This window comes from Pteropus medius, unplaced genomic scaffold, assembly GCF_902729225.1.
Source record: "Pteropus medius unplaced genomic scaffold, Ma_sr-lr_union100, whole genome shotgun sequence".
Lineage (NCBI taxonomy): Eukaryota > Metazoa > Chordata > Mammalia > Chiroptera > Pteropodidae > Pteropus > Pteropus medius.
Window position 1 is genome coordinate 1416083 of NW_024350927.1, and position 10638 is coordinate 1426720.

The following is a 10638-nucleotide window of genomic DNA, read 5'->3' on the forward strand; positions in this document are numbered from 1 at the left end:
AGAGCAAACACTGGCATCATGAGTTTATTCAAAAATCGGCCAGACGGAATATAAGCCATTTTTGTGGCGACCACCCCAGTCTTCACGGGTTCCCATGTGACAGAAGCAAATGCTTCCCCCTTCCCCCCACGTTCCTGTGCTGCCTGGTTTTGCGGGAAGGAGGGAGAGATGGCAGGGAGCCCAGAGGACACCCCAGGGACATTCATTCACTTGAGCAATTCAGGGACTTTCAGAGCTCGAAGGGCCCTTAGGAACAATCTGAGAATCCGAGCCAGTCCCCTCCTTTCACAGAGGGGTAAACTGAGGCCCAGAGAGGGCCAAGGATTTGCTCAAGGTCATACAGGGTGTGAGGAATGGAATGTGAGCTGAAGCAGCCTCCTGGCTCCCAGCCAAGGGTCCCCCGCTCTCACTCCAGCCCGTCTCAAACAAGCCATGACATTGGAACCCCTCATATCAGGCAGAATGAATGGTTATCGGATTTAATTTTGACGTTGCTCGAGAGGGGAACCGGGGGACAGGGTAAGGCAGGAAGGGAGGAGGCAGGCAGGAGTGCGACCTAACCCCAACATGACACGCCTTTTTTCCACTCCCCTAATGGCCCGTCCCTCTGCTCAGGCATCAGCCGTCTCTGTGCAGTGGCTGAGCTGGGCTCTGCCAGACCGAGAAGGGGGATCAGGGTTATCTGCACAGCAGGGCCCTGCGTAGCCAGGAGAGCTCCCTATTTTCCTGGCCCCCTTCGGTAAAAGGACTGGCTCCATCCCTGAGACAATGAAAAGTGGGGGACAGGTATCTCTCTCATTCTGCTGAGGACAAAGTGGGAAGAGGCCTGAGCAAGGAGCTAGGGACTCGCTTCGTGGCAGCCCTACCTCACCTACCTTGGACTCATTTGCTAGGATCCTGGGAACCCGCCCTCATGAGTCTGTTCACCTTGAATCCGAAGAGCAGGTGTCCCCAAGCCCACTCACTGCTCTGGGCCTTGGGACCCCGAGAGACCCCCGATTCCTACGGATGGTGGGGGTGCTCACTTCCGGGGACACACAGACTGGGTTCAAATTCCTGCTTCCTCACCTACTAGTCCTGTGACCTCACTTTCTCGGCGCCCCACTACAGAGCCGGCTTGTACTCCCGCCTCCCAAGGCAGTTGTGGGGCTTAAATGTCCAGGCTGTCCCAGGCCCAGAGGGGACGGAGGTACTGCTTGGGGAACTACCTCTCTTCGTTCCGATTCTCTGCGTGCATACTGTGTCAGGTTTTAAAGGCATTCCCAGCCATGACAGTAATTCACAGCCCGCAGTGAGAACACAGGGAAAGAATTATCAGCCCCTGTACCCAGATCGGGTGACCCAAGCCCCAGGAGGTTATGCAGCTTACCCAAGGTCCTGTAGTGTTTAGAGGAAGACCAGAACCCATGGTTCTTGCGTCCCACCACAGCCTAGGCCAGCCCAGAGGCACCGAATGGGAAGAACTGGAAAATCCCGAGTCAGCCAAGCTGGCCCCTGGCCATGGATATGCCATGAACATGTCATGCAACTTAGGATGGGGCGTTTGGACGCTGTGAGCTTTCAACTTTCTGACTGATGATTTCAGTGCCACTGACAGCTGTGTGACCATGGGCAAGTGACTTCACCTCTCTGAGCCGCAGCTTCCGCTTCTGAGAAATGGGGGTCGTGAAGAGCCCTAAAGAAGCGATGGCATGCCGGATGCCTGGCACAGAGCTTAGCATACGGTGAATGCCCAATAACTGGGACCGTGGTATGGTGTTAATGCTAGTAGCCAATACTGCTACCGTATCATTATTGTCAGGAGAGGACACACCAGAATCACCCTGGGAACCTCTGGCCCACACGACTGTCCTAAAGAGGAGACCGTAGAAGGAGACATCAATCAGGGACTCTTCTCGCCTTCTGGGCGGCAGGGATGGAATTGGGGCCAGACCAGTCACCCCCCTGAAGACCCCAATGTCCCACTAACTGAGGAGACTCAACCATAAGGACTGCTGGCACACTCCCAGAGGACCTCAGAGGTGGTGGCTCCCAGCTAAGGCTGGAAAGGCAGCCTCAGCTCAGACGCTTCTGTCCCAGAGGTACCAGGATCCTCTGGAGGAAAAGCCACCGAGAAGAGGAGCCAGTCTAATGTGGATCACACTCGATGAGGAGCCAGAAGGAAAGACCTGACTCTCGGCCATCTCTTAGCTCTGTGACCTCAAGCAGGTCACCTCACTTCTCCGAGCCTCTGTCCCTCGATGATGATTATGAGGATCATCACTAAGAGGATCACCATTCCTGCCCTGCCCAGCTCCCCAGGCTGGTGCGAGACCCATCAGACAACAGACCTGCACTTACTCCGCAGACCATCAAGCACTTAGGCTGAAACTCTGCCCTTGTCGATCACCAATGGACCCTTCACAGATGGGCGGGGCGAGGTGTAGAGGCAGAGGCCTCTCTGGAAGGCGATACCATAAAGAATAGAGAGATCCAGGACCAGGACCCTCCTGCTCCCTCTGCCAAACCCGCCCGCACCTCCTGCCTCCTTCACCTGGTTGGACTTCATGGAAATCCCTGACACTGGTGTTCAGAGTTGAAATTCTGGGCTAGTTGCGTTCAACCCTTGTTCTGTCTCTCACCACAGACCATGCTGGAAGCCATTAACTATTTGTCCTTCACCGGGAGCTGGGGAGCTGGGGAGCTGAGGAGCTGGGAGCTGGGAGCTGGGAGGCAGAGAGTGATCTGTGACAGAGCTGAAGCAGGAGAAGGGGGAAAAGATTCAACGGTGACATTTGTGCCCCCCGAGTTACCCTGGGAGGCCAGCCAGAGAGACATACAATGTCCCCCTTACAACCTCAGCCTTGCCATGCTCAGCCAGACCCCCGCCCCGGTCAGCCTCGTTATCTCTTGGCAGCAGTCAAGTGAGGGGCTGAGGGCTCCGTTGGGCTCCAGAACCAGATTTGTCTGGCTTCTAATCTCAGCTCCCTTTTTCAAGCTGTGCTATTTTAACTAAGTCACTTAACCTCTCTGTGCCTATTTCCTCAGCTATAAACAGAATGATAATCATAACACTTACCTCATAGGGACGCTAGGAGGATTCAATGAGTTAATGCATGCAACGTGCCCCGTTAGCAAAGTGCCTAACACAGAGTAAGCATCCAGCAAGCGTGATACCTGCTGGACATCAGCCACACAAATGAAGGAGGCTGCCTCCAACCGCGGCGAGCTTGCCATCACCGGAGACACTCAAGCTGTGGCTGAATAGCCACCTGTTGGGGAGTCACTGCCAGGACTGCCTGAGTGACCTTTAAAATGCTTCCAACTGTGAGCCCATAAAATCGAGCCCGTGAAACTGTGCCCGTTGCAGTCCTCCTTCCTAACTCGGCCAGGGGGGAAAGAGACGGGTGAGGGGCCACCAGGGTGGCCGGGGGACAGGAACAGAGGAGCAGGCACTGAGAAGGAAGGGGGACTGGCTAGGGAGGTGGCAGCCCACTCTGGCTCCCAGCCCCTGCTCTGTCACCGATTCGCTGTGTAACTTGAGTTACCCCCTGTCCTCTGAGCCTCAGTTGTTCCAGCTGTCAAATGATGCTGTTGAACTATGTGTTCTTTAAGGCCATAGCGAGCTGCAATCACTAAACTCTGACCCTAAGAACGGAGTTGAGGGACGTTCCCACCGCACACACGCCCCGCCCCCACGGGGCTCCCTCTGCATCCCTCACCCCTGCATTGCCCACGAGATGTTCATGAGGGTCAAGGGCATGTCCACTGAGGCTCCCAGCAGAGTTCGCCTTGCCAAGCTCTGGCACAAGGCATCCCCAAGCCCCATCGCCACCTGGGAGGGGGCAGGGTGTCCCTGGGCCTGAGCCCAAGGGTGTCGACAATGGAGAGACCCACCCACACACCCAGTGACCTCCAAAGGATCCCCTGCCAACTCAGCGAGGGACAGAGATGTTTAAAAACCAAAACCTGACCTGGATTCTGTGCGGTCCAATTCTGGCCCTCCGAGAAAGGAGTGCCGGTGATGGGGGCAGGCCTCACCGGCAAGGAAGGGTCGTGGCTGTCGCAGCAGCTGGCAGGGCAGGAAGGAGCCCAGGGGTCAGATACACTGGCTCCCCATGCTGTGCTGGGCGTGCAGAGGACCCAAGCATGTGAGTCACTCACCTGCCAGACCTGCCGGGCGGGAAGGCGGAGGGAGGCCCCAGCAGCCCATAAGGAGGGGCTACACTGAGTCAGGCCTGGCAGGGCTGGGCTGGGCAGGACTGGGCAACCGATCCGTCAACCAGTCGGGAAGAACCAGGAAGTCATGAGGAAAGGAGAAGTGTGAACAAAGGTGGGAGCCTCTAACGAGGGGCGCGAGTAGAAGGGCTGAGGTCTGACAGCTGCTCGCTGGCCCAGGAAAGGCCACGGGGCATGGGTACTGGGGAGGGTTGGAAATTCACCCATGGGCTGAGGCCGTGAGAACATGGAAAAGCACATGTGTTGACACCGCAGTTTCAGGTTTGAATCCCTGCCCTTTACAGCTCATGGCCTCATCTCTCCAAGACTCGGTTTCCCCCTTGTCCCACTGGAGTAATAATAATAGTCCCAAATGACAAGTTTCTCATGAGAATTCCATGAGACTCCATAGGGAAAGGGCTCTGGAGTCTCACCTCCGAAGGGACAGACAATCACAGTGGCTCTGATTTCAAGGACGCCTGTTCAGGAGAGCAGGACAGCACGCTCAGGATAGGCCTGTCTGCGTTCCTACTGACAGCGTTAGTGGCCCCCACGTGTCAGCCAAACATCTGCTGAGCTGATTAAGACCACGAGTATCTGGACATCAGGAAAAAGGCATTTAACTATAAACAATTACCCTGCCCTTCCCGTGTACCCCTGAGAACCCAGGAAGGGGGTTTTGAAGGTAGATCAGCCCCTGCCTGCCCTCAAAATTCCCATAGACAGCAGTTTGCACATGGACACCTGGATTTCACACCAATCCTGGCCTGGGCCCTGCTCCACTTTCTGCTATAGGACACTGGCATTCAAGCCTCAAGTTCCTACATCAGGGGTTAGCAACCTGTGGCCCTCAGGCCAAATCTGGCCCATCGCCTGTTTTTGTTAATAAAGTTTTATTGAAACACAGCTATGCCCATTTGCTTATTGCCCATGGCTACTTTGGAGAGACAAGGGCAGAATAATGACAGAGACTATAAGGTCCACAAAGCCAAAAATATTTGCTCTCTGGTCTTACAGAGAAAGTTTGCTCATCCCTGGTGACAATGATGATGATCATCATCAACATCAACATCAATATCATCATCAACATCAACATCATCATCCTCATCATCATCCTCATCATCCTGGTTTTTGACTCCTACGTGTTTTAACCATTAAAAACCTCTCCATCCATAACCTCATACAAGCCTCTCAACAAGGTTTCCCCCTTTTTGCAGAGAGGGAAACTGAGGCTTCCGAGAGAGAAGTAACTTGCCCACGGTCTCAGTAAGAGTCCATAGCAGATGGATATTTTGAACGAAGGGCTGATGGGAATCAAAGCTTCTGGCCCGACCAGTTACCCAGTGAGCACACAGGCCTGCAGCCCGAAGGGTTTAGCAAGCCCCAGTAGAATACCACGAGAGAGAGTCAACACGCCCCCGACTCCCTGATCCCCACCGGGGAGGCTGCCTCGGTTTGAGGCCACCGTGAGGTGAGAATGCCAAGAGCACAGGAGAATCAAGTGAGACGGTGCGTGTCAGCAGTTAGGCCAGTGTCTGTCCACAGGCAGGGGCCTTCGTCATCGCCGGAGCTTCGTTGTCATTGTTAGTAGAGTGTGATGTGTGAGCGAAGAGGCAGGGAGGTGGAGAAGCGGCCCCTCTGCACACAGAAGTGACAGCAGCAGAAATGCTCCCTTTTAGAGGCCTGGCCAGAGATGGAAGGACACTTCCTCATTCAGGTGAGAGCCCTGGAAAGGAGAGATGCTTACACTACCGCCTCCCTTGCCTTCATTCCAGCACCTTCTCTTAACCCCGGCCAGGGCCGAGGCTGCCACTGCTGGGAGGCTACATACACTCTCCTTCCCAGAGCCCCACCCCAGAAGCCCACTGCCTTGCCCGCCTCACCCGCCCAGAAGGGCCGGCCTGGGCCTTCCACTCCCAGAAGTAGCACCAAAGGTCACGGCAGGAGGAGCCAGAGTTGCACTTGGCCTTCTCTTTGGGAAACCTGGGCCAGCTCCCCATCTTCCGAAGGGTATCGAGACCTCTGGAGTTTCTTCTCCTGCTCTCTGGGTCTTCTTTTCTGAACTTTCCTCCTCTCTCCACCCCACCCTCAAGGCCAGGTGGCAGTGGAGAGATGAATATTAGTTGAGAAGGAGTCACGAGCCCAGAAAAAAATCAGTAAGTTCACTGCCACTTCTTTTTTCCAAACTTTTGGTCGCTCCAAGAGGTTACGAGAGCTAGCATTTTCCATGCCATAACTGGTTGCCTAAGCAACGCTCCGCCGGAGGATGGGGTGCTGCAGGTGGCAGTTTCACCAAGCATTTGGGAAGCACCTGTTTGCCGACCGTGTCTATGCTCACCCACAGCCACTTATCTATTCACTGAGCCAGTGCCCCACGAGCTCCACTCCCCAAGCCTTTCTCTTCGTCTGCTCTGCCGTCTGCAGCAATATGCCAGGCTCTCTGCTAGCTGAGGCTAAACTTTGATGCAGAAACAGTATTTCAGTGCCCACCGTATGCCAGACCCTCTGCCCCGCCCAGTGGAGGGGCTGGGTCCTTTCCACCCTTGTATCCTTACCAATGCCCCATTCCCCAAAATCCAGAACCAAAAGATGCTCGATTAAGATTTGTAGAATGAATGAATCTTCCGAGCTACTCCAGACCAGCATTGCTCTCCCTCGGGGCGACTGACATGCTGGACCAGATACCTTTTGGTGGTGGGGGACAGTAGGCGGGGCATCCTGTGCAATGTAGGATGTTTAGCGGCATCTCTGGTCTCTACCCCCTACATGCCAGCCAGTTGGGTGTTAATCAAAAAATGTCTCCAGACATTACAAAAAGACCTCTTGGCTGCCCCCACCCAGTAGAGAACCCCTCCTCTACAGTCATCAGTTTCATGTGACTCCCATGCCGACTTGCTGAGGAAAGCAGAACGGGTATTAGTTGCCATTTTAACGATAAAAAAAACTGAAGTTTGGTAATAGCAAGAGGTGTGTCCCATGTCACGTAGTGGCTTGAACTCACAAAACAGAAGTTGGAAAAGGAACAAGTTGCTCTAATGAGGGGCCTGAAGGATGAGTGAAGATGCTGGGGCAGAGGCGGGGCTGGACCAGGGGACCATGGGCACCAGCGGTTCTGGAGCAGAAGCTGACTGACAGTCGCACCTCCAGCCAACTGGCCTTCAAGGTAAGCAAGTCCCCAGGCCAGGTCAAGAAGTCAACCTAACCAGGCCCAGGATGACTTGCAGAGGCCCCCATGTTTACACCTCAAAAACAGTAAACCAGAAAACACAAGACATGTGTGCGCGCAGGAATTAACATAGCATCTTTCCATGTTCTCTAATCGAAAAATTCCAGGTAAGTTCATTAAAGTAGAAGTAGTTCCATTTGGAGGTGTCCCAGCTTAGTTTCCCATTGAGGGCAATCCCAGACAATTCCCATTTCCTTTCTGAGAACCACTCTCCACTCCCAAAGATGGATCCCAGCAGCCAGATTGACACCATATGACCCCATGCCACTGTGTGTACAGTCACATTTGCTGCCTCAGAAATTTGGAACTGGAACCCTGCTGATGGCTGGAACTGAGCACTTAAAACTCAAAAGCGGTAGGGTGGCCGCTCTCTGCCATGTGCCCAGAGAGACTAAGAAACCTAGTCCCAGGTCCAAAGAGACAAGACAAGCAAAGATAATGTTGTCGGCATTATTCACAACAGCCAAAAGGCAGAAACAACCCAAATGTCCACAGATGAAAGAATGAATAACCAAATGTGGTACCTCCATAAAGTTGCATATTACACAGCCTTAAAAAGGAAAGGAATTCTGACACATGCTACCACATAGATGAACTTTGAAGACATTATGTTAAGTGAAATAAGCCAGTCACAAAAGGTCACATTACATGACCCACTTCCATGAGGTACTTAGAATAGGCAAATTCATAAAGACAGAGAGTAGAATGGTGGTTACCAGGGGCTGGGGAGGGGACACAGAGGGTTATTGTTTAGTAGGTGCAGCTTCAGTTTGGGATGACGACAAAGTTCTGGAAATGGACGTATTGTTTATTACTAATAGATTTTATATTAGGTATATTTTACCACAATTTAAAAAGAGAGAGACCATGAGTACAGAGACAGGCAGGCAGGCAGGCAGGGTTCCCAGCCCTTGTCCAGTTCCCAGCATCGGCCTCTCACAAGGCCAGGCAGCTCTGAGGTTCTGAGACACCCCGAGTCCTCAGAATATGTTCCCAGGGCAATGGGCTAGCAACTGAAAGAATCTAGAGGGCCTGTCTGGGGACTGTCTTTTCTGGGAGGGCATCGCCCTCTGCCCAGGGCCAGTCCCCAGAAAGGCCCAGTGCCTTGGTACCCCCAGCTTCTCTCCCTGACCCATGAGAGAACCATCTTCCACACATTCATTTTAATCCCACTTTGGTCAGATCCACAGCCCTCCCTCTTAGAAAGTCTTTTTCCACGCTCCCGGCTACACTTTAGTTCTATTTCCCCTTGTTAGCCTTTCCCAGCTCAAACTCACACCCGAAGTCGGCAGTCGTGGGTCCAGAAGATGTGTTCCAAACACCAGACCCACCCTCGGAGAATGAATGTTCTTCCACTGAGCTGCATTCAAAGCTGTGCCTCCGGCTCTGAAGGAATTTGCAAGAGCCATGTTCCCAGAAGAGCCTCCCAAAAGGCGACTTGAAGGGACAATAGTCTCTAACACAGATAAGCACTTGTGAGGTTAGAACAAAATCAAAGAAGGGACATACACAGGTGGGTCGTACCTTGTTTTGCAGACTCCTCGTTGCTTGGGGAGATGCTGCTGACAGCCCAGGTTTCTGCAAGGAAAAGAGGTGACTTTATGTTCATCGACCAAGACTATGTGAATGAATGTCCAGGAACTGGGTGACATACTTTATATAAATGATCTTATTTAATCTCCCGAGCAACTGGAGAGGCAGATCTTATTATGCTCTTTTGAAAGGTGAAGTATCTGAGGCTCAGAGAAGTTAGGTAACTTGCATAAAGCCACACAGCTAGGAAGGAGGAGGATGAGCATTTGAATCTGGGTCTTGTAATTTCCAGGGCCCAGGCTCTTGACTACAGGGCAGCAGGATTGGCACTGCCAATGGCAAGTGGTACTGGAGGCAAGGAGCCCAGATTCTGAGTTTAGGGGGCTCCATTGGCTCCCAACCTCCTAAGCCACCAGCCTGCAGCCTTGAAAGTGTGGATAGTCAAATCCATGGGAGACCGTTGCCAACCAGATGCAGAGTTGAGGCTCCTCCCGCCACATCACCCTCATCGGGCTTTTGCAAACGAGGTTGTGGCCATTTTCCAGGTGGGCCTGCCAGTCTATCTTGGACACAGACACCTTTTGCTCTCATTTGTTTTGAGACTAACTTCCGGGCCAGATCTGGGTATGGCAACCTTCGGGGGAGGGGGCATGCCCCACTCATCACTTCTATTGTTCTTTCCCAGCCCTCCAGCCACAAGGCTTTAAGAGCTCCCGGCCAGGCCTTAACCACAAGACAAATAGTGTAGCCTGAGCCCAGCCAGCTGCCCAGACAAGGTCTGTAATTACAGGAGTGACGGATCCAACAAACCTAAGTTTGAATCCAGCTTCATTAGCAAGCCACGTGAACTCAGTCAAGTCATTTGACTCCTTGACCTCTGTATGAGCATCTGTAAAATGGGGACAGTGGCATCCAGCTACAAAGCTGTCATAAAGAGTGAATGAGAGCCTTTATATAAAGCACTCATTTACATTTGTAGCCATAACCGGCCATTGATATCAACGGAGATCCTGGGGTAGTTATTATCATTTTTATATCAATATACTAGAAAACCTTTCCGATTCCGTGAGCTGGCCTGAAACTTACCTTTGTAACACTTAAGCTTTATTTTTTTTATTTTTTTAAGGCAAGGCAACCTTTGGTTGACCTCACAGATTGCAAGGACCTTGTCAGCTTACAATCCCTTATTTTTTTTATTTATTCTTGTATGCCTACAGCACCTGGTCTTCCTAAGTGGTCTCCCATCCAAGTACTAACCAGGCCCGACCCTGCTTAGCTTCTGAGATCAGACAGGATCAGGCGTGTTCAGGGTGGCCTGGCCGTACATTTGCAGCACTGAAGCTTTAATAAGCAAATTAGTTTGTTTCCTCCAAAGCGGTTATGCGAGAGGCTTTGATGGCTGCAGCAGGCTGTGCTTTCAAGAGTTAATGTTTGGGGGGAAAAAAAGTTAATGTTGCTTCCTCAGAGACTTCCAAACAGGCCTCAGGATCATAGATCAAACCTGGGAGGAAGGGATGTTTGAAAAAAATAAATAATTTCTATTGCCAAGGAAGTTCGTTGACTGGGGCCCCATGACACCCTACCCCTCAACTCTCTAGACAAATGTCAGCCAGCCGGTGACGAGAAGTCGGTGCTACCTGGGCTGTACTGGCCGCGGCTGGGATGCGGAGAGGCCGAGGGAG

The 10638-nt window shown here is 52.6% G+C and overlaps 1 pseudogene; it reads right to left on the bottom strand.

The window, feature by feature from the left end:
* Positions 1-10164: 10164 nt before the first annotated feature.
* LOC120585937 (uncharacterized) lies at positions 10165-10283 on the bottom strand (annotated as a pseudogene).
* Between the last annotated feature and the right edge of the window lie 355 nt (positions 10284-10638).